Genomic DNA, 24,955 nt, shown 5'->3' on the forward strand with positions numbered 1-24,955 from the left:
GGATTACTCTCAACTAGACAGATTTTCTACAAGCACATTAATTCTGCTTCACTGGCCAACTCTTTTTAGGTCCAAGTCGAAAAAAAGTATAATGATTTCTGACAAGGACAAAAAATAGGCTTACAGTTTTCATCATGAGTCAGCAGGGAAGGACAGGACACAAGTGACTTTTTAATGTATGTTTCTGTAAATGAACATATAGAAAAGTAAAACCTAATGGTAGTGTGGAAATCAGAATTTTTGAAAAGAAGGCAAATGAATAAATATTACTTTTAAACTAAAATAAAAGGCATTGAGTGATTTTATTTTTAAAATATACTCTAACAACGACCCATTTCCATTTTTTAAAAAATAAAGCCTTTTACTCCAATGCTTCAGTGAGTCGAGATGAAGTTTTAAATTTTCAGCTGAATAATATTATATACTTATAAGCTCATCTCAATTTTAGGAAACCATCATTAAGTAGAAACATAAACATTTCAAAGATTAGATATTGTTGTTTCTTTAAAAACATAAAACCTTTTTTAAAAAGTCTTTCTACATTTCCCTACATGTTTCCAGAATATCTTCGTATCTTTATAGAACTCAGTGGCTCTATGAATGAAAGACCAAGACAATATACATAAGGAAAGGGATGGATAAAATTTAATTTTCTTTATAAATTAATAAAACTTAATTTTATTTACTCTATTAGAAAGATAGGGATTTAGGCCAGCATGGTGGCTCACGCCTGTAATCCCAGCACTTTGGGAGGCTGAGGTGGGCGGATCACCTGAGGTCAGGAGTTCGAGACCAGCCTGGTCAACATAGTGAAACCCCATCTCTCTTTAAAAAAATTAGCCAGGCATGGTGGCATACGCCTGTAGTCCCAGCTACTCAGGAGGCTGAGGCAAAAGAATCCCTTGAACCTGGGAGGTGTAGGTTGCAGTGAGCCAAGATGGCGCCACTGCACTCCAGCCTGGGTGACAGAGCAAGACTCCATCTCAANAACATAAACATTTCAAAGATTAGATATTGTTGTTTCTTTAAAACATAAAACCTTTTTTAAAAGTCTTTCTACATTTCCCTACATGTTTCCAGAATATCTTCGTATCTTTATAGAACTCAGTGGCTCTATGAATGAAAGACCAAGACAATATACATAAGGAAAGGGATGGATAAAATTTAATTTTCTTTATAAATTAATAAAACTTAATTTTATTTACTCTATTAGAAAGATAGGGATTTAGGCCAGCATGGTGGCTCACGCCTGTAATCCCAGCACTTTGGGAGGCTGAGGTGGGCGGATCACCTGAGGTCAGGAGTTCGAGACCAGCCTGGTCAACATAGTGAAACCCCATCTCTCTTTAAAAAAATTAGCCAGGCATGGTGGCATACGCCTGTAGTCCCAGCTACTCAGGAGGCTGAGGCAAAAGAATCCCTTGAACCTGGGAGGTGTAGGTTGCAGTGAGCCAAGATGGCGCCACTGCACTCCAGCCTGGGTGACAGAGCAAGACTCCATCTCAAAAGAAAAAAGATAAGGATTTGGTTTATGGTGATTATTTTCTACTTATATTTATGTGGGTTATTAGTCAGAGTGAGAAAAGGGAGAAAAGGATTGGGAGCAAGAATTAGAGACTGAGAGAAACTGATTTGGTCCCAGTGATGGTAAAAAAACAAAAACTCAAATCTTTTTTTCGTGAGACAGGATCTCTATTGCCCAGGCTGGAGTGCAATGGTATGATCTTGGCTCACTGCAACTTCCACATTCCAGGCTCAAACAATTCTACCTTAGCCTCCAAAGTAGCTGGGACTACAAGCATGTACCGCCATGCCCAGATAATTTTCGTATTTTTTGTAGAGATGAGGTTTCGCCATGTTGCCCAGGCTAGTCTCGAACTCCTGGACTCAAAGCCAATCCACCTGCCTCGGCCTCCCAAAGTGCTGAGATTACAGGCATGAGTTGCTGCACCCAACCCTCAAATCTTGGTCTGAGTGGAGCGGAGTAAAACAAGGGAGAGGGGCAAAGCTTGGAATTCCCACTAATGACAAATCAGTAACTGAATTTTGCCCCTCTTTGACTTTTGGGAGGCCTCCCAAGGAAGTATACATATGGAGGGTAGTGAAAAATTTGATGCCAATTTCCTCCAAACTTCTAATATATTCTCTGGTGTTATGGAACAAATTTAAGAGGATTTGAAGGTGCTAGTCTTCTAACAACCATATGTACACACACTCACATTTTTGAACTAAGCATTTTTACCAGCTAATCTTATGTGTTTCTCAAAATAGTTCACTGACCACCTGCAACAGAACCGATGAGGTGCTTGCAAAGACAGATTTCCTCTTCCCAGACTTTCTCAATCTAGAAGAGTAACCATAAAGTGTGCACTGAAGTAAGAGTCTTAAGAGATTTTTAAATTTGAGCTTGATCCACTATTTCATGCTTTTATCATGATGATTTAGCTACCTATCTTCAGCCACTCTCATCCAGAATCCCTCAGGACTCTTTGATTTCCTATCTCAAAGATAACATCACTTTGATAACATGCATATCAAAATGAATTATATCCTACAAAAAAAATCCTACAATGAAATACTTCTGGCTAATATTGTAATTACAAAAAAAAAAAAAATCAGTACATTAAAAAAAGCAAAGACTTTGAAAAGAGAGAAAAAAGAAAAGTAGTAGCCCATCTCTCCTACCCTACACTAAGAGACAGGATATATGCACCATTGTTGCCACAATACCATGCCTCTAAGAAGGTAAGCCTGGCCAGGTGCAGTGGCTCACGCCTGTAATCCCAGCACTTTGAGAGGCCGAGGTGGTTGGATCACAAGGTCAGGAGTTTGAGACCAGCTTGACCAACATGGTGAAACCGTGTCTCTACTAAAAATACAAAAATTAGTCGGGTGTAGTGGTACACGCCTGTAATCACAGCTATGCAGGAGGCTGAAGCAGGAGAATCACTTGAACCCAGGAGGCAGAGGTTGCAGTGAGCCGAGATCGCACCATTGCATTCCAGCCTGGGCAACAGAGCAAGAATTCCGTCTCAAAAAAAAAAAAAAAGAAGGTAAACCTATGTCTCACTAAGCTCCTAAAGCTTCTCCTCTATGGGAGAGTCTAAGAAAAACATTAAATTAATCTAAAATTCCTTATCCTTTTAAAAGTAAAACTGAAACTTAGGGATAACATTTATTTTCTTCATAAGTTATGAGTTACATCAGGTGAAAATAGTTTTCCAGGCTTTGAGGATGGTAGTTTAATGACAGAAATCAAAGATATTTACTTAATAAAACTTTTCAAAGCCTTTTGGTTTATGGTACAAAATTTTGCTGAATTATCTATCATGATTAAGAAGAATTTATCTGGGCTGAGAAGAAGGAGACTTTTGATTCATTCATTCTTGCATACAGCTATTCAGTAAATATTTATTAAGGGCTAACTATGTCCTAAGCATTGAGAATAGTTAATGAAACAGACACACTCCTTGCACCCAGACATGTTTTGGGGGAAAATAGACAAGTAAACAGAAAAGCAGGGTACTAAAAATAAGGAAACAGGCTGGGCACAGTGGCTTACACCTGTAATCCCAGCACTTTCGGGGGCCAAGGCAGGAGGATCGCTGGAACCCAGGAGTTCAAGACTGACCTGGGCTACACAGAGAGACCCTGTCTCAAGAAAAAAAAAAAGTCAAAAGTGAAATTAGGAAACATATAGGAGGCATGGTAACCCCATCTTGTTGGGTCAGAGAAGGCTTTCTGGAGACATATTCAGACAGGACGAGTATAAGCCTGGTAAAGTGAGAGGCAACAGTGTGGGCAAAGAGCCAGAGGCATGAGAGAGAAAGCACATTCAAACAACTCTAAGAAATTTAGAGTACTTGACCTTCAATTACAAAGTGGGAGAGTGTTGAGATGAAGGCGCAAGAAGTTAAGTGGAAGCAAGGTCATGAGGACTCTTATAGGCCATGTTAAGACGTTTCTTTTTCATCTTAAGAGTAATGGGTAGCCACTGAAGGTTTTAAATGAATGAAGTCATGTGCTTGGATTTGTGATATATAAAGATCACTCACTGATGAAATGAAAGCTGGGACTTGAGTAAGTCTGGTGGGAATGGCACAGGTTTTAGATAACAGCAGGGCTTGGAGGTGAGGATAAGGCAGGCGTCATGGGCAGTGTGGTTACAGGAAGTTCCTGCATCTGTACCCTCCCAACTGGAGCGTCATTTCAGAGCAACTGGTTAAATGTTTTACACATATGGGTGTATGAAGTTCATCGGGTGCCTTCTGCAAACAATTTCACTCAGACACTTATCTGTGAGCATAGGGGCAACAGCAAGGTCTAATATTTCCTCATTTGTTTTGGTGCTTATCATGTTCTTAGATACAAAATTATGCTCCTCCCACCATGTGTCAACTACCAACATGCAACAATGTCAGTTTCAAGACTGAGAAAACAGTCATCCATGTTTCCAACCAGCAAGACAGGACTTGTAAAGGAAAGTTCTCAGCTCACTTGGAACATGTTTTGGAAGATACAAGAAAGGCTGGACTGATGAGGATAGATAAGTATGTAACTGAGTGACTAAGATTTTAGGTGGGTGCACAAGTTATTGTGGTTTTGCCATTACTTTTGCACCAAGCTACATAGTCGGTACTCAAAGGCAAAATAAACTTTTCAAAAGGACAGGCTTATCTTGCTTTACGTAGCAGATTTAGTCCAGAAAAATTATGTATAAATCTTTTTTTCAAAAAACTAAATTGTATTTTGAACACATTTGGGGAGCTTTCCTATTTAAGAAAAATTAATAATTATTTTTAAGAATCAAATAATTGTTATTTTATATATTTCTGTTATTGTTTTATATATTTCTCAAGTGATGCACATCTATACTGGATTGCTTTCTCTTCTTATCAGCTGAGAAACAGGGTGTTCCCTAGTGTCATCTGTCACCTAAAAAGTCCTTGAGTCTCTCAAGAGATGCCTTATCACCAGGACAGATGTTATAGTAAGTGATACACCCCACAAGATGTTCTTTGATTGGAACCCTAGCTTCACTGGACTGGATCAATTGTGAGGCTAAGTATGGCAATATGACTGAATGCCCATCCATGATACCCATTTGCCTTGCTCCTTTTCAGAGATTAGTCTGAGATGAAGCTATGGCAATGATTATGAAAATAGGAGTGGCCACGTGGGGCTTCTGGGAAAGGTTTTTAAAACATATAGACTTGTCTGCATGTCCCTTTGGAGTTTTATTTCTTTGCTCTTCTCTTTTCTGCCTAGTCACAAACCTGATGCCTGGCAGCAACCATCTTATAGCCATGGGGTAGCACGCATGAAAAAGAAAGAAGGAAGTAAGAGATGAAATCAGCTTAGTTTCCTGATAGCATCATCTAGCTGCCTTGTCAGCTCTAGATTGTGTACTCTAGACTTCTGTTGAGTGAAACAAGGCAATTCCCATACATGATTGAGATTCTATTTGTTGAGTTTTTCATTATTTCCAGCCCAACACAACCTTTTTTTTTTTTTTTTTTTTTTTCTTTTTTTGGTGAGATGGAGTTTTGCTCTGTCACTAGGCTGGAGTGCAGTGGTGGATCTCAGCTCACTGCAACCTTTGCCTCCCGGGTTCAAGCAATTCTGCCTCAGCCTCCTGAGTAGCTGGGTCTACAGGCATGAGCCATCACGCCCAGCTAATTTTTGTATTTTTAGTAGAGATGGGGTTTCACCATGTTGACCAGGATGGTCTCAATCTCTTGACCTTGTGATCTGTCCACCTTGTCCTCCCAAAGTGCTGGGATTACAGGCATAAGCCACTGCACCTGGCCACCCAACACAATTTTAATACCCTAAATTTCAATTAAAACTTCTCTGAATGTAAGGCACCAAGTTCTGTTGCTACTAACAGTATGTGGGATTCTGTGGTGATTTATTAACATGGACTAGAACTAGCAAGCCAATTCCTCTAAAATGTAAATATATTTAAAGTGACATTTGTAGAGCCTCCCTCCTCTATTGAGCTGCCTGATCTAGTCGGAGCTCTGTCAGTACCATAAGATAGCAGGAAAACAAAACCAAAAAGCCATCCTATACTTCCTGGGCATTTTGGCCGTAATTATTCTCATTTAATTAAGCTTGAATGACCAAGTATTAAAAATGACTGAACCAAGGATGCTAAAGCAGAACCAACACAGTAGCCCAAGGAAAAGTAACTTCCCAGAAAAATATAAGGACAATGTTATGTGAACAATTTTAGGCAGATTAAAGTGACATAGTAATAAGCAGTATTAAACCAAAGTGTTCACCATCATCCATCCGGCCGGGTATTGGATAGTTCCCTTTAAGCAAAACATATCATGTGGGCTGAGCACTGCAATAGCTGCAGTGCTTACTCAGAAGCTCAACCTGTCTAGCAGGCTCCAGGGTTCTCAGACTAGCTTTTATGCACATGACCATCAGTCATTTTAGGATATCAAAGACAGCAAATTTATATCTGTTCATGAGTCTGTATTTAAGCATTTAAATGCATATAAATATAGGTAAGTACACATTTTTTTCAAGGAAACATTATGGAAGTTTAACACATATAAAGATCATTAGATATTCACTCTAACTCCCACTCCTATATAAAAGCTGTGGCTGCATTAGTTTATTTGAATATAAGAGAATTTTTTATAGTTAAGGAAGCTTCCTAAATTATCAATGACTGTACTATACGTAAGGTCTGCACCTTGGACATTGAACTGAAAATAATGAAGTACTTAGGAAATATCTGTTGCGTTGATGTTCCAATCCCTGTTGCTTCGCAGTATGATATTTACACTGAGGGAAACTGAGTTACAGACAGGCGGGACACCTTTCAGGAGTCACCAGAAGGGCTAGAAGAGTTTGGGATGCTGAAATCCAGAGTTGTGTGGATTATTTTTTTAATCTGAACTATTCAAATTATCCGTTTATATTGATCAAAATTGGCCACAGAATCTCCAAATCCTCAAGTTCACATTAAGGCAAATAGGCAGACTTTTCTCTAGAAAACTAAACAGCCTCTTCTATAAACAGGAGTATTTTTAGAATTAACAGTAAAAAATCCAAGTTAATACAGTATATATGAACTTAAAAACATGAATGGATTTTTGCTGGACTGAGCTGGTTGCCTCCTGTTATTGTGAAGGCGACTCACTTCATCCCAACTTCTTGATACTTTCACTCCTAGAGGTCATATTTCTCTAAGATCTTCCAAAAAAAAGTCTTAAAGCCATCTTAGCCTTTTTTCCAGTCCACCTCTTAAATTTTTCCTACTCTTCTCCAATAATGACATGAGTGTGAATACAGCTTGTCCATAAAGCCTGCCTTGCTCCGAAGCATCCGACTGTAAAGACTGGTCACCTACACCTGTGGTTTGTGGGTCTGAAGAAAACCATCCATCCTTGCAAATGTCTTCTGCTGAGATGCCTCACACAGAGACTGTCTCTCCTCTTTCTTCCTCCATGGATCTGCTTATTCAGGACAGCCCTGATTCTTCCACCAATCCCAAAGGCAAACAATCCACTTCTGCAGAGAATAGTGCCACAAAAAAGGAAGACAAAGTTCTGGTCAAGAAACAGAAGACCAGAACTGTGTTCTCTTCCGCCCAGCTGTGTGTACTCAATGATAGATTTCAGAGACAGAAATACCTCAGCCTTCAGCAGATGCAAGAACTTTCCAACATCCTGAACCTTAGCTACAAACAGGTGAAGACCTGCTTCCAGAACCAGAGAATGAAATCTAAGACGTGGCAGAAAAACAACTGGCCAAAGAATAGCAATAGTGTGACTCAGAAGGCCTCAGTACCTACCTACCCCAGCCTCTACTCTTCCTGCCACCAGGGATGCCTGGTAAACCCAAATGGAAACCTTCCAATGTGGAGCAACCAGACCTAGAACAATTCATCCTGGAGCAACCCCAGAACATCCAGTCCTGGAGCAAACACTTCTGGAACACTCAGACCTGGTGCACCCAGTCCTGGAACAATCAGGCCTAGAACAGTCCCTTCTATAACTGTGGAGAGGAATCTCTGCAGTCCTGCTTGCAGTTCCACCCAAATTCTCCTGCCAGTGACTTGGAGGCTGCCTTGGAAGCTGCTGGGGAAGGCCATAATGTAATAATACAGTAGACAACTAGGTATTGTAGTAGTCCACAAACCATGGATTTATTCCTAAACTACTCCACGAACATGCAACCTGAAGATACGTGAAGATGAGTGAAATTGAAATTACTCAATTTCAGTCTGGGCACTGGCTGAACCTTCCTCTCCCCTCCTCCCCTCCCTGATAGGATTTTTCTTGTTTGGAAACCACGTGTTCCAGTTTCCATTATGCCTATCCAGTCAATTTAATGGAGGGTGGAGTATGGTTGGAGCCTAATCAGAGAGGTTTCTTTTTTTTTTTTTTTCCTATTGGATCTTCCTGGAGAAAAGGCATTTTAATAACCTTGGCTGCTAAAGACAACTTGATACTAGCTGTCTCTGGCTATAGATAACTAGATCTAATACTAGTTTGGGTATCTTTAGGGTTTAGAATCTAACCTCAAGAATAAGAAAAAAAGAATAAGAAATAAAAGTACAAATTGGTGTGATGAAAATATATTCCTATTGTTTGGGATTGGGAGGCTTTGCTTATTTTTTAAAAAACTACTGAGGCCAGGCGCGGTGGCTCATGCCTGTAATCCCAGCACTTTGGGAGGCCAAGGGAGGCAGATCACCTCAGGTTAGGAGTTCGAGACCAGTCTGGCCAACATGGTGAAACCCTGTCTCTACTAAAATACAAACATTAGCCGGGCGTGGTGGCAGGCGCCTATAATCCCAGCTACTCGGGAGGCTGAGCCCAGATGGTGCCACAGCAATCCAGCCTGGATGACCGAGCCAGACTTCATGTCAAAATAAAATAAGATAAAAATGCTATTGAGGCGAAGGGTGAAGGGTTAAGCTGTAACATACTTCATTGATTTCCTCAGCCCTTTTTGGCTCTGTTTTACTATTAGCCCCTATTTTGTTGATTATGGTAATATTTGTGGAAAGAGGTCTTGTGTTTGCTGCATTACTACTTTGGCTGGTTTAAGTACTAATGAATGAAACAACCATTTTTCCTTAAAAAAAAAAAAAAAAAAAAAAACATGAATGAGGGCTCCAGCTGGTTTACTTGTTTATTCAAAAACATTTACTCAATATCTATAATATTCATAAATGTCACTTAGTTTAAAAAAAAATTTCTCTTGCAAAGTGGAGAAACTAAAAAAAAAAAAAATTTTTTTTAAACTAAAGAAAGAAACAAAACTCCTATCCTCTAGGTCCTGTGGGGTGAGGAGGGCCCAAGTATGAATATTAACAAAAACCAAATGATCCTGTCATCACCAGGAGGACCTGGGGACCCCACTTTAAGAAACACTGGTCTAGACAGTTCTAGATGCTGGTGACACAAACCTCAAATTGCACATCGTCTAGTGAGATAGACAAGTAGACAAAAATCTGTTATGCACTCAATATTCAGAGTGGTATGAAGAGGATAGGGAAAAAAATAGAAGGACAGAAATTCTCTTGCTGAAATGGCCAGTTTTTAAGGCATGACAGAATGGCCAGAGAAGAATGGGTGAAGAGGTGCTTCTGCAGGAGGAAAGCTGGGCACAACCATTCAGTGGGGTGGGGTGCAGTTTGAAGGACTTGGACACCTGGGCTATAGGAGTCAGAAGTGAGGGTGGAGAATTAAGATAAGGTTGTATCTTGAATAACTTCTATGCTCGAATGGGGCTAGTTTGAACTTCATCCTGAAAATACAGGAAGCCATGAAGTGTTTTAAGTAAGGGAGAAGGAGCATGCTGAGATTAAATTTGTAGAAAGCCCACCTGGCAGTGGCAATGTGAAGGGCAGATGGGAGGGGTGTGAGTAACCTGACAGAGACAGAGGCCAGGTAATTGCAGTTTTCCTCAAGAGAAGATGCTTAAGGTAGAAGAGACAGAGAGATGGATGACTCTGAAAGATGGTAACCCAACATACAGTAATTATTCCATATATTTATTGAAATCAACAGAAGAGATAGAACAGAGAGGTCTTGACAGCTGATTTAATATGGGGAGAGAGGCAAAGGAGAGGGTAAGGGATGATTTGTGGGTGGTCAGTGTTTGATGGGGAGTCAGAAATGGCATTTTAGAGGCTAAGTGCATTGGCTCATGCCTGTAAACCCAGCACTTTGGGAGGCTGAGGTAGATGGATCACTTGAGGTCAGGAGTTCAAGACCAGTCTGGCCAACGTGGTGAAATCCCCCAAAATACAAAAATTCAAAAAATACAAAAAAATTAGCCGAGCATGGTCATGTGTGGCTTAATTCCAGCTACTTGGGAGGCTGAGGCAGGAAGATCACTTGAACTCAGGATGTGGAGGTTGCAGTGAGCTGGAATCAAACCACTGCACTCTAGCCTAGGCAGTAGAGCAAGACTGTCTTTAAAAAAAAAAAGTGGCATTTTAGTGTTTACTAGTAGAGATAGTTAATAGCAATATAGGACTTATTCCCAGAGATGGAAAGAAATCTACAGGGTGTGGGACATAGAAATATCAGGGCTAAGGATATCTATTTGGAAGTCATCCATGTCTGGGTGGTGGTGGTTGAAGTCATGGACATGAATGAGGTCAACCAAGGGGAATATCTGAAGGTCAATATAGAACCTAATGGGAAGGGCAGGGAGCATCACCACTTACAGAGAAGGTGGAAGAGAAGCAAAGAAGATTAAGAAGACACAGTCAAGAGGAAAGAAGAAAACTAAGGAGTGTCATGGGACAGGGTTAGAGAAAAGAGAGGTAGTTAAGTGTCACAGAGCAAATCAAGTCAGATAAGATCTGATAAGAAGAGTGTTCTGTTGTGACCCACAGACACAATCAGGGCCTAATGAGTCTGTGAATGGATCATTCATTTCTCCAACAAATATTTATTGAAGTTCCTGCATGCCAGGTGTTAGGCAAATAAACCTCAAACCTCAAGGACAGACTGATCCTACTGTGAAAGCATAGCGAAAGCCTGTTGCATTTCCTTACAAATGTTACACTATGTATTAATAAAAGCTGTGAACTATGGCTTACTTAACACTGACATTGCACTTGGGCAAATGAGAAGAGGTAAGGTGACAGGCTTTGGGAAGATGAGGCTTGCAGGGGCAGGGGTGTCACAGGTGTCAAGGGAGCCTGAGAGGACAGGGAAGAAGGGAAGAAAAGGCATGGACCTTCTCATCCTGCTTAACCCTTCATTTAAGTCCCAAAACTGTTTGAAGAGCAAAATCCTAGGCTAAAGGGAAGTCATTATTTACCAATATAATCTCTTTGTGTGTCCAAAGAATTAAGATATGAAAGAAAAAGTTAAATTCACCAAATTAAACTAGAGTGATCTGACTACCATTTATAGAAACAACTCACCTTATAGTTTCTTAGGCAGGCATTGATTAAATGTCTATTACTTAAAGCTTCTCTAAAAATATAATATCTAAACATCCAAAATGACAATTACTAGAAAGTCTGTTTACATACATTTAGAAAAGTAGAATAATAATATCCATAACACTTTAACGCAGTAGATCCTGTGATGATTTCAGGTATCCATTCATTTGCTCAACAAATACTCAGAGTTCTTGCTAAGGCTTACTGTCATTAAAAAGGTGAACTCGTGCTCATGAAGCCTACATTCTAGCAGGAGACAGAAATTAACAAATAACTCTGAGGATCTATTACAATGTTATAGTGTTGTATACAAAAATAAAAGCAAATGGCTCAGGAATGACAAGGTTTCATTAGGTGTGGTGCTCAGGGAAGACCTCTATTAGTGGAGTAGGAATATATGAACATAAATGCTTGAAATGATGAGAGAACATATTGGACTGCATAATTGATATCTGTTTCTGATCCCCAAGAAATGGTCCTTCCTTCAATACTCCATCACTGAACCCTACAAGTTGCCAGGCACCATTTTAAGCACGGGTTGGGAGGGATAGAAGTATTAAAACACTTCCTACCCTCAGGAGTCACTATGACACATGGAAGAATGTGATCAGTCATGAGAAAATGACTTTTTAAAATTATGCTAAGTCAGCTGATAGTGGGATCATTTCAGGCTGTAAGAACACAAGGCCTCTGGGGGGACATGTATTGTGGCAGGATAGAGAAGAGTGGAGATTGGGAAATAAAACATTACCGAATGAAGGAACAACATGAAATAAAGGTTAGAGAATGTTTGTCCAGAGAATGAAGATATTTGGCAGATGTGTTTACAGTGTTTAAAAGGGATGATGTGAGCTGGGTGTGGTAGCTCATGCCTGTAATCCCAGCACTTTGGGAGTTGAGGTAGGAGGATCACTTGAAGCCAGGAATTCGAGACCAGTCTGGACAACATAGCAAGGCCTCATCTCTACAAAAAATTTTAAAATTAGCTGGGCTGGTTATGCAGGCTTATAGTCTCAACTACTCAGGAGGCTGAGGTGGGAAGATTGAGCCCGGGAGTTCAAGGCTGCAGTGAGTTGTGATCATACCACTGCACTCCAGCCTGGGTGCCAGAGCAAGGCCCTGTCTCCAGGAAAAAAAGTGATGATGTGGGACATAAGGTGGAAGAGGAACTGTGAAGGGCCTTTTATTCCAGGCTAAAATGTGAGTACTTTCCTTTTATGTATATCACTAACAGACCTATGAAATAGAACCCAGGATATTCCTTTATTATGTGGATATATAACTGGTTGACGATAAGAGAATCACCTTAAGGCTAACAAGTCATTTAAAATAATCTGAAAGTACCTAATGAATGTGATTTATTAAGTTTGAATCAGAGTCCAGTGTTTCTTGAGACTTTTCAGAAACTGCACTAAGAACTTGATGCTGATTTCTCCTTTACTCTTCACACCAACTTCACTAGGTGTGTGTACCATCCCCCACTTGCAGATAAAGAAATGCAGCACATACTGCGTTAAATAACTTGCCCAAGTTTGCATAACTTGTAAGAAATGGAGTTCTCGGTTCAAACTGGCTTCTGTATGACTTCAAAGCCAACTTAGAAGGCAAAAGTTATAATTTAGTTGGCAAATATGAGAAGAGGTCAGAAACAATGGAAATGAAGCTTCATAGGAACACTTACAGGGTATCAGGGTTAGTAGCCTAGGGAGAAAAGGCAGACACTAAAATTGTTTAAATAGGTAAGTTCAAGGGACAGGTAAAGTCCTTAGTGGGGAAGAAGCCAATCAGCAGACGAACTGCAAACAATCATTGTCTCTCTTTTCCTTCTCCTGTCTCCTCTTCTGGTAACTGATCACAATCAAGGCTGCCTAGAGGAATAATGAAGTAATCCTCCTATTGTCAGCAATGGTCTGATCCAGTGCCAGGCACCACAGATAACTTGGTGTTCAGAGAAGATTCTTCAAGATGAACAAAGGGTCAAAATAAAAAATTCTGGAAGAGAGAAGACTGACCACAGTTTAATGTAAGGCTTGGAAAGAACTGATCTCTACCTTCCTTAACATCTCAAGAACTTCCTTAGATTCACTGGATGTTGAACCTGTGTGATTCTAGTAGAAAAATGAATTTTTTTTCTTAACTTGGATATGTGATTAGGATGTTAATAATTAAGTCTGGGTTAATATTGAAGATATCTTACGGTGGGCTTCTTAAAGCATTGATTACAAAGACTGCATGTTCATCAACTGAGCTGCATTTGTTAGGATTCTAGATATTTGAAATTTCTAGTGTTATTTTGGTTTCAGTTTTCTAGACAAGCATTCTCAAATTCCCATTTTGCTTTTTGACGTATCATGTGTGACTCAAATGTTTTCCCTTGAGTTGGAAAACACCCAGCATTAGGAATAGGCACATAAATGTAATACTTCAAGCTTCAGATTTAAGCTCAATTATAAAGTGTTTAAAGGCTGTGCTGGTGGTAGTTCTTCTGAGTAGAATTCCTACAACTATGGGTTTGTCTATAATGTTCATTCTATGTTGAACACCTTGTTTAAAACTTGAAATGTGTAAGTAGTAATAAAGAAAACATGTCCTCCTCTTACCAAAGCTAGGACTGATTACATATTCACTTGACTGACAGATGTAATCACCTAAATTAGGAGCAATCAGCACTTCCTTACAAACTAATGACTTGAGATGTAGTCTTCCCATTGGCTTATGAGTATTTTCTTTATTTACTCAGAATAAATAGTTTGTAGCATCTGCCAGCTGCCCCTAATTATACCAGCTGTACCCAATGACCACAGTGAACATTATTTTACATTCTAAATAACTGGTACAAGGTGAGCCATGGTTTTCTGAATTTCCTATCACCTTTGTGTTTCCAGTCCTCAAATGTTAATTTGTAAAGCGGCAGTTTCAGGCAAAACTAACAAAATTAGCATCTAATCAATAACCATACTATGTCCACCTGTATCCTATTTAGACTCAGAAGTAGGGGAAGAGTGAGAAAGGTGGAAGTAGAGAAATAGAGGCCCAAATAGAAAATTTTATCACAGGAATGTCTAGATGTCTTCTGGGATTGTCTGTTAAAGAGCTGTGACACTCATATAAACACAGAATTACTCTCTTTCTTTCTTGTTGGTTAGAAGGCCAACGGTGCCATGGTAATACTACCAAACATATATCAAGGCTTGGCAGGAAAAATGGTACCTTCAGAAATTTTATAATCTGATATCGAATAGGTCAAGAAATATAATAAAACTAATTTCTTTGGTTTCCTTAGAAAACTGGAAAACTTTAAATTAGAAACTTAGAAAGCTTTAAATTAGACTTTGTAGTTAAAAAAGGAAATGTTAGTTCCTTCCAGCATTAGAATTGCGTGATTCTCTGACTCTGAGCCTGGATTAAATCTAGCCTGGCTGAGTAGAAACCTAAGTAACTAGCTGGTTGCCTTTAGTGATCTTCCACTTTATGGCTGCTTCCGCCTAAGAAGTTCATCATCGTGACTAACTTTCTTTGTGGCAAAGTCGTGACTAACTTTCTTTGGGGCAAAGTTGGAAAGCAGAGGTCAAAGTCAATCAGAAATGGGACAAACGCACTTTCTACTGCCTGGTGAAGAGCCATTTTCAGCAGCCCGTTTTTAAGATTAGCCTCATCCAAGATTTGATAAGCTGTTTTGACTTTACTGTAGATCTTATTATCCAGTCAGTTAAGTTTATGTTTCCACTAAATCTATCTAAATTAAAAAGGTAAAAAGCTAATGCTCAGTCTTGACAGATTTCTCTTATTAATAGAATGTGGATTTTTTTTCAAGCATGTAACAATAATAGTAATGATAGGACCATAAATGTGGATGGCTCTTTACAAGTCATTAACATTACATAAATTCCTCGACAACACACTCTGAGGCCATAACAAACTTCTGGAAATAACATGATTGGCTACGGAACTCCCACCCATCTATCTTCATGGGCTCCCACTTTAATTTCAAAACAACAGGACTGTGCACATTCATTTACATGATTAGGGTAGGGCTTAAGTGTATGTCATGTCACACCTACATCATCCTTCAGACAAACTTAACTGCCTTTTATGGACAAGAATATTGGGGCTCAAAAAAGGACTTGCTTATAACTGGCTAATAAAGAGGAACTCTGGGTTCAAAGTGAGTCCAATTCTTTCTTCCACCCACAGCTTCTGCTAAAGTCATTATAGAAATGCATAGAGCAGTTCTTCCATGTTACTGCTTAGGTTTCTAAAGGTCTGTGACCTAATACAACATGCTCTATAATTTATTACTGATTTAACTACTTCACTAAGGATTCACTTTTAACTTTTAACTTGTAAATACGTCTAATAAACACCACTCAAATAGCAACCTCTTTCTTCATGGCCCTGTGGTTGTAAAGCAAGCTAGTAATATATGTCTGTGGATTGGTGCTAATAAAGTTGTATATACCTCATTAATTCCACAAATCCTATTGGGTATTTCTTATCTGCCAGACCCTCTGCTAGGTGCTGGATACACAGTACTGCACAAGATGGGTACAAATGAGCCTCACAGAGCTTGTTTCATTGAAAAGCAGAGAGATACACACCAATCAACAAATAATAGTAACGCGCTATGATGTGTTTTGAAGGAAATTAGAGTGTCAAAGAGACGGTGTTAGCAGATGGAGGGGAGCTCTTTTGGATGGAGAATGAGAATGTCTCCCTAAAGATATGGGAATAAATTGAGATCACAAAAAATGAGAAATAGCCATCTTTGAGAAGAGCAGAAGGAAGAACATTCCGAGGAAAAGAAAGTACATACTGGAAAGCCTGAATGCTAGAGTTTGGTGTGTATGAGGAGCTGAGCAATGGTCACTTTTTGTGTGGTAAGACATGTGGATGTGGGCTGTGGGGGCAGGGGTGAGTCTCACACAGCTCTTAAGTGTGTCCCCAGACTCCTGTGGTTTCCATCAGCCACAACCTGAATAACTGTGTTGTACTCCAAAAACGATTACAGATTAGACATATAAAAATATCATTACACCCATAGTACCTAAGCCAAGGACACAGTATTCTATCTTTCCAGTGAAGATCTGCATGAAGTAAAATCATTATGTATAATTTTAGGTATTGATATAGATACCTCAGTGGATATAGATATGTGTCTCTGGTATAGAAAAAAGTTTTAAAGGGATATTAAAAGTTATTATCTTGTGGGGTTGAAGATTAGGGCAACTTTCATTTCTTTTTAATTTTAAGAAAAAAGTGATATTATGGGGGATTAGCATGTTTGTGGGTATTTTTTTTTTTAATTAAGAAAATAACAAAATGAAGAAAACATTTTTCTTCTATGAAAGCCTGATAAGAAGAAATTTCAGCTGTTTAAACTTAGGAAGCTAAAAACATCAAATCCAAGAATGTTCTCTGGAACTGAGCCCAATCTATTTTTATTTGAGTGAGAATTGGATACATTTCCATCCCCTTGGGGCTCCAGTTTGTCAATATTTTACTTTTCAGAGATAAAGAGACACATGTAGATAATCACAGTGACCTCAGTAACTTTCCTTCGCTTATTTAAGTTTATTTCTATCATAGTTTTCCCTGTTAAAGATCTTTTCGTTTTGCTTACATATCTAATTTTAGAGAATAACAATGCACACACAAAACATTCCTCTTGCTCTGCTAGACCTGGACCTTTTCTCTAATACATATCTCCATTTTGTCTTTTTTTAGACGGAGTTTGGAAGCAAAGGAGAGAATTGCTATACAGCTGACCTACTCTTCTCATCAACAGTGGTTTGACTTAGCAGTTCTTAAGCAAAAGTCAGCTTTGTTTATCAATTTTTTTTTTTTTTGCTGGAATTTAACCTACCCCTGCCTCCCCTTTCCCAAGTCTACTTCAGCCAACCTCTCATTCAATAGGTACCACCCTCTAACATAACTGAAATAACTACCATTACTGGATCTTGCTAGCAAAGAATCTCAAATTTTCCCACCCAGTTGTAAACGATTTAGTAATCTCTAGTGTTTACAGGGCTCTTGTCCTATCTAATCCCTTCCCTGGCAGGACACCTTACAGAACCTACCCTTAACGCTAGTCATCAAGCACCGTCAGGGATGGATGGCTGTGTCACTGGTCTGTTTGGTATTCCCTACTGTTCCTACCATGTGGTGATTATCTATGACTTCCCTAATCCCTGGCTGCCTTAGCTGGGACTGACTCACATGCTTCTCAGGTTGCTGCTGGCTTAACAGTCCTTTACTGCCCATGCCACTTTGGAGAAAGGCAGGGCTAGTACTTTTCTATGTAAGCCCTCAAGTTGACTTTGTGTTTCACAGGAAGGTGAAAAAGCTGGGTCTCTTCTTTTTCTTTTCTTTCCACAAGATGATAAAGCTAGGGGAAGCCTATGGACAGGATTTATTTCTGCAACTGCAATGATCAGCTGCTTCCTGCTCCTTACTTCCTAAGCTTTTGTGCTCAGTGTCAGATCCCTAGCAGTTTCTATCCCCTGCTCTGCTAAAAAAGAATGGATATTGACTCTGAGGCCCTAGTTCTTTTTAATTAAATTGTATTTTTGTTATTATTATTATTTTTTGAGATGGGGTCTTGCTCTGTCTCCCAGGCTGAAGTGCAGTGGTGCAATCACAGCTCACTGCTTCAGTCTCCTGAGTAGCTGGGACACAAGTGTCATGCCACCATGCTTCTTTTTAATTTTTTAAAATGGTTTTCTGACTTCAATTCTAAGCACTTCTCAATTGTAACCAAGAGATAATACTTTTTATGAATTCTTAAAGTTATCAACAGATACTCAAAGTTTTTGCAAAGTCTAAGTGATATTAAGCTTNTACATTTCCATCCCCTTGGGGCTCCAGTTTGTCAATATTTTACTTTTCAGAGATAAAGAGACACATGTAGATAATCACAGTGACCTCAGTAACTTTCCTTCGCTTATTTAAGTTTATTTCTATCATAGTTTTCCCTGTTAAAGATCTTTTCGTTTTGCTTACATATCTAATTTTAGAGAATAACAATGCACACACAAAACATTCCTCTTGCTCTGCTAGACCTGGACCTTTTCTCTAATACATATCTCCATTTTGTCTTTTTTTAGACGGAGTTTGGAAGCAAAGGAGAGAATTGCTATACAGCTGACCTACTCTTCTCATCAACAGTGGTTTGACTTAGCAGTTCTTAAGCAAAAGTCAGCTTTGTTTATCAATTTTTTTTTTTTTTGCTGGAATTTAACCTACCCCTGCCTCCCCTTTCCCAAGTCTACTTCAGCCAACCTCTCATTCAATAGGTACCACCCTCTAACATAACTGAAATAACTACCATTACTGGATCTTGCTAGCAAAGAATCTCAAATTTTCCCACCCAGTTGTAAACGATTTAGTAATCTCTAGTGTTTACAGGGCTCTTGTCCTATCTAATCCCTTCCCTGGCAGGACACCTTACAGAACCTACCCTTAACGCTAGTCATCAAGCACCGTCAGGGATGGATGGCTGTGTCACTGGTCTGTTTGGTATTCCCTACTGTTCCTACCATGTGGTGATTATCTATGACTTCCCTAATCCCTGGCTGCCTTAGCTGGGACTGACTCACATGCTTCTCAGGTTGCTGCTGGCTTAACAGTCCTTTACTGCCCATGCCACTTTGGAGAAAGGCAGGGCTAGTACTTTTCTATGTAAGCCCTCAAGTTGACTTTGTGTTTCACAGGAAGGTGAAAAGCTGGGTCTCTTCTTTTCTTTTCTTTCCACAAGATGATAAAGCTAGGGGAAGCCTATGGACAGGATTTATTTCTGCAACTGCAATGATCAGCTGCTTCCTGCTCCTTACTTCCTAAGCTTTTGTGCTCAGTGTCAGATCCCTAGCAGTTTCTATCCCCTGCTCTGCTAAAAAAGAATGGATATTGACTCTGAGGCCCTAGTTCTTTTAATTAAATTGTATTTTGTTATTATTATTATTTTTTGAGATGGGGTCTTGCTCTGTCTCCCAGGCTGAAGTGCAGTGGTGCAATCACAGCTCACTGCTTCAGTCTCCTGAGTAGCTGGGACACAAGTGTCATGCCACCATGCTTCTTTTAATTTTTTAAAATGGTTTTCTGACTTCAATTCTAAGCACTTCTCAATTGTAACCAAGAGATAATACTTTTATGAATTCTTAAAGTTATCAACAGATACTCAAAGTTTTTGCAAAGTCTAAGTGATATTAAGCTTGTCCTTATTAACCAAGTGACTTCAATAACTACTTGTTAATGGCAACCAAGGGTCATTTTTTAAATGAATATATATTATTATATATAATATTAAGGTCCTCAAGAAATACCTAAAGTTTAACAAAATCTAAATAATATTGTGCATATTCTTTTATTACTGTATTGCTGTTGCTGATAAAGACATGATGCTGATGTTGCTGATAAAGACATTCCCAAGACTGGGCAATTTACAAAAGAAAGAGGTTTATTGGACTTACAGTTCCACGTGGCTGGGGAGGCCTCTCAATCTCGGCAGCTTACAGGATTGTTGAGAAATGACACTACTCAAGCTGGGGCTAAACTATCTCTGTGGTAGTCATTCTGATTCAATTACTGAATTGTTTTTTGTTTTTTTTTTTTTTTTTTTTTTTTTTTTTTTTTGGATGGAGTTTCGCTCTTGTTGCCCAGGCTGTAGTGCAATGGTGCAATCTCGGCTCACCACAACCTCACAACCTGTGCCTCCCGGGTTCAAGTGATTCTCCTCCCTCAGCCTCCTGAGTAGCTGGGATTACAGGCATGAGCCACCATGCCCAGCTACTCTTGTATTTTTAGTAGAGACATGGTTTCTCCATGTTGGTCAGGCTGGTCTCAAACTCCCGACTTCAGGTGATTCACCTGCCTTGGCCTCCCAAAGTGCTGGGATTACAGGCGTGAGCCACCATGCCCAGCTGGAGCATTGGTATATTATAAAAGCTGCCTAGGTAACTCTAACCTTCGGCCCCATACATCTGAAGGATACCTACAATGCACCTGAAAAATGCAACAGAAACAGCAGTTCCCTGGGACCGCACACTCAGAAAGGGGATGTATCAGAAGATCTAGGGACCAGGAGGGCGGAAGACCTGAGGCAGCACTACAGATGATGGAGAAAAACCCACTGGGGAGGGGTGATCCTAACTGTGAGAATCACTGAGATCATGCAGAAGTATTTGATCCTACAGCATTAATATTGTATTGGTGTGTGTGTGTGTGTGTGTGTGTGTGTGTGTGTGTGTATTTTGGTACCCTGAGAATTGTAGACAAAATTTTAAAATACAAAAAATTCAGCTGGTGTAAGAGAAGATACTTGAATTAGAACAACTACCACAGAGATAGTTTAGCCCCAGCTTGAGTAGTGTCATTTCTCAACAATCCTGTAAGCTGTTCCTGCTTTTCTGATCATCTTCCCTTTGCCCACTTCTCAACCAGCATCATGCCAAAAAAAACTGCCCACATTTTTCTTAGTGGCTCAAATAGGAGCAGCAGCAGCAACAGTAGGGGCTCTGGGAAGGGGCCGTATAAGCCATGATTGTCACTCATCCCTGCCCATCCACTTATTATCGGTAGCACTATAGTCTCTTTACAGCTCTTACCAAATGCCAGTGCCCTTTGTGTTCCATAGGCCAGTGGAGCTGGCAGTCTGACAGCCAGAAAGGAAACCTGTTAAGATTAAAAGTACTTTGGTTCCTATCCAATTTCCTCCTCTTTGAGGGAGGGGGATGGTTTCTTTTTTCACTCAAATATCATAAAATTGATTCTGAAATAGAATCAAAAGGGATCTAATAGAAATAGAAGCCAGGCATGATGGAGCATGCCTGTAGTCCCAGCTTACTTGGGAGCCTAAGATGGAAGGACTGCTTGGGCCCAGAAGTTCAAATCTATCCTGGCAACATAGGGAGACCCAGTCTCTTAAATTAATTAATTAAAGAAACAGAAAAAAAAATTGGGGGGCTAGGCACAGTGGTTCACACATGTAATGCTAGCACTTTGGGAGGCTGAGGTGGGTGGATAGTTTGAGCCCAGCCTGAGCAAATGGCGAAAACCTGTCTCTACCAAAAATACAAAAATTGGCCGGGCATGATGTCTCATGCCTGCAGTCCCAGCTATTCAGGAGGCTGAGGTAGGACAATCATCTAAGCCTGGGGAGGTGGAGGCTGCAGCGAGCTGAGATCACACCACTGCACTCCATCCAGCCTGGGCAACAGAGTAAAAACCCTGTCTCAACAAAAAGAAAAAAAAATTTGTGATATTCAGAAGGTTGTTTCCTGACTGAATTCCCCCAATTGTTATTAGCATTCCAATATAATGGTTTTTTCTTTCTTTTGTTTTGGTTTTTTTTTTCCCAACTAGGAGCCCTCAGAATTTTTTTTCACTTTTTTTCTTTAACTTTCTCTACAAATAAAGTTACCACATCCCTAGAGTTACTATTTCTGCTATAGCAAGTGGAGAATGCACTTCTCGGTGGGTTGAGAAATAGTGCCACATGGCTGGTTATGCACTTCCCCGGCAAGTAGCTTACTCCTGGTCTGTGTCTCACAACCCTGGAGAATTTCATCTTCAGAGAAAATATGTTGTTGGATCCAAATAGTTTAAATTGCTAATGTTAGATCTGCAAATTTCTTGCATATCTCTTATTGTATTTTTTGTAAAAAGCATCACTGTTCAAGGTGTTTTCATTTCCTTTGTCATATTGTAAAAAACACAACAACCCAGACATTATACAGGTTTTACAGATCTGAAAACAGGCTTGGTGCTTCCATGAATTGGATGGTATATAAATTGTAGGTGGTGGTGCTGGAACTTGCAGCACTCCTTACACCTTGCAGCACACCTTACTATTGTGTTATATACTTCCTACCATTTTCCAGGGCTGTGTTTAATAGCATGGACTGGACTTCAAAATCAAAAAGGTTTTGATTTCCATGTGTATGTTTTAAGAATACTAACTGAATTTCTAATTTTACTCCAGGTTTAAAAGTATGTATTTTTTTCATTTATTTATGTTTCTAAATAAAGTCCTCTGTTGGCCGGGTGTGGTGGCTCAGGCCTGTAATCCCAGCACTTTGTGGGGTTGAGGCAGGTGGATCACCTGAGGTCAGGAGTTTGAGGCCAGAGATGGTCTCAAACCCCATCTCTACTAAAAATACAAAAATTAGCCGGATGTGGTGGCAGGCATCTGTAATCTCAACTACTTGGGAGGCTGAGGCAGGAGACATGCTTGAACTCAGAAGATGGAGGTTCCAGTGAGCTGAGATCACACCATTGCACTCCAGCCAGGGCAACAAGAGTGAGACTCCATCTCAAAAATAAAAAAATAATAAAATTTTAAAATTTTAAAATTAAAAAATAAAGTCCTCTATCATGCAGATTAATTAGTAAAAGTCTACTGGTGACTCTCACTGCGAGAATAACTGTCCTGCCAATTTGGCAGCACATGATTGAAATTCCCATTTCTCTCAAGAACTGGAACATGAAAACTCACCAAGACATATTAGTGGTCTGATGTCTGACTGCCACACTCATCTTCTGCCTTCAGCTCTACTCTACCAAACATCATTTGTTTCTGGGATCTTTGCAGTCCAAGGAACTTCATCCTTGACATGCCACCCCTTACTAACTTTTTTTTTTTTTTTGAGATGGAGTCTCGCTCTGTCACCCAGGCTGGAGTGCAGTGGCACGATCTTGGCTCACTGCAAGCTCCGCCTCCTGGGTTCATGCCATTCTCCTGCCTCAGCCTCCCGAGTAGCTGGGACTACAGGTGCCTGCCACCATGCCAGGCTAATTTTTTTGTATTTTTAGTAGAGACTTGGTTTAACTGTGTTAGCCATCCGGATGGTCTCCAAATCCTGACCTCGTGATCTGCCCGCCTCGGCCTCCCAAAGTGCTGGGATTACAGGAGTAAGCCACCACACCTGGCCACCCCGTACTAACTTTTAGTAATGTCCAAGGATTAAAGGAAATTTGCCTTACCTATTTAACAGGAATTAACAGGGTTAATCTTGCTCCCTTTCTAAAAGGAATTTATAAAACATTGCAGACAATCTCATCTATCCCTGTCTAACTGTGTGGAATTACTGCCATTTAATATCATCAGTCTACTCATTTAGTTTGCCTAAGGAATTTTTGACAAAACAGTTAAATGAATGACTTAATGGAATAACCAGGAAGTTCAAGTCTCCAATAGTAAGAATGAACTCTTGCTCTCTGGATAATCAAATGGGTCCTTCCTCCTTCAGGTAGATCATGCCATTTCTTCACTCATACTAATAGGTAAACAACATAATTACTGACTTCAACTTCTAGTTAATTCCTTCTTTTATCACAGTATCCTTTGGCTGGGAGTTTTGTTGGCTATGCTGCCATTTTTTCTAGTTATCATCAGTCCTACAACATACCAATCCTTTAATATAACTCATCTTTAAATTGTGGTTTTACCTTCTCAAGAAGGTAATTATGCCTAATTAATAATTAGGCATAATTATTAATTATGCCAACGCTAAATCTTCTAAAACGATTGTTGACTTGTTCATTATCCCCCATGCAATTCCCCTCCCGTGTCCCTCAGCACAAAAGAAATGGCTCTTTGCTAAGTTCCACAGATCCTTAAATCTACCAATTAGAAGCAAATAGCCTACCTCTCTACCATGAAGGAGCTGTGGGCTGGAACTAATACATGTTGACTTATAATTTCTTAGAAAATTGTGTGAGAAACATCAAATTCCTGATTCCAGGATATGCCAAAGACACATCATTAAAAAGCAAAACAAAACCTCATTTGATATTGCTAGTAATGGCATATCTCAAGGTCAGCTCAAATAAATAGAAGTGAGATTTTCACACAAACTAGACTCTACTGTTTTTTTTTTTAACTTTACCATAAATTTTTTAATGGATCCTTTGAGATTTTTGATGCATAATATTTATAATCCAATTACTTCATTAGTTCAATTTTTGTTCATGGCACTCCTGCATCTGAGGATAAGGTCAGAAAATTTCATGCTCTGATTTCTTGCTGATTTTCAGAAATGTTAGTTTTGTATAGAAATAACTCATCCTAAGAAATATATTTCTTATTATATTTCTTATCAGATATTTCTTAGGATGATGAGATATTCAAAGGGTGATGATAACCAGCACCATTAGTCAGCATTATCTAAGAATAAGAATCTGTGTTTCTACATACAGACCTCCTTAAAAAAATCTACAGTTAACAGGATTCCCCAAACAATTTGGATGCACATTAAAGCTTGAGCAACACTGCATTAGAAAGTTAGTTTTCCATCACAAAAACAGTAGCAAAAGGAATATAAAGTAAGTTACTTTAATAATATAAGAAGAGGGGCAGGCCGGGCGCAGTGGCTCACACCTGTAATCCCAGCACTTTGGGAGGCCGAGGTGGGCAGATCACCTGAGGTCTGGAGTTCGAGACCAGCCTGACGAACATGGAGAAACCCCATCTCTACTAAAAATACAAAATTAGCCAGGCATGGTGGCAATGCCTGTAATCCCAGC

General features: G+C 39.6%; 1 protein-coding gene and 1 pseudogene across 2 annotated transcripts in view; one reads left to right on the forward strand and one right to left on the reverse strand.

The window, feature by feature from the left end:
- The window catches only part of ELOVL6 (ELOVL fatty acid elongase 6), a 156,360-nt gene that overhangs the window by 72,620 nt on the left and 58,785 nt on the right, over positions 1-24,955 (reverse strand). The window lies entirely within an intron of this gene.
- LOC108541004 (homeobox protein NANOG pseudogene) lies at positions 7,299-8,215 on the forward strand (annotated as a pseudogene).

Source organism: Rhinopithecus bieti, unplaced genomic scaffold, assembly GCF_001698545.2.
Source record: "Rhinopithecus bieti isolate Rb0 unplaced genomic scaffold, ASM169854v2 scaffold_19840, whole genome shotgun sequence".
NCBI classification, from domain to species: domain Eukaryota; kingdom Metazoa; phylum Chordata; class Mammalia; order Primates; family Cercopithecidae; genus Rhinopithecus; species Rhinopithecus bieti.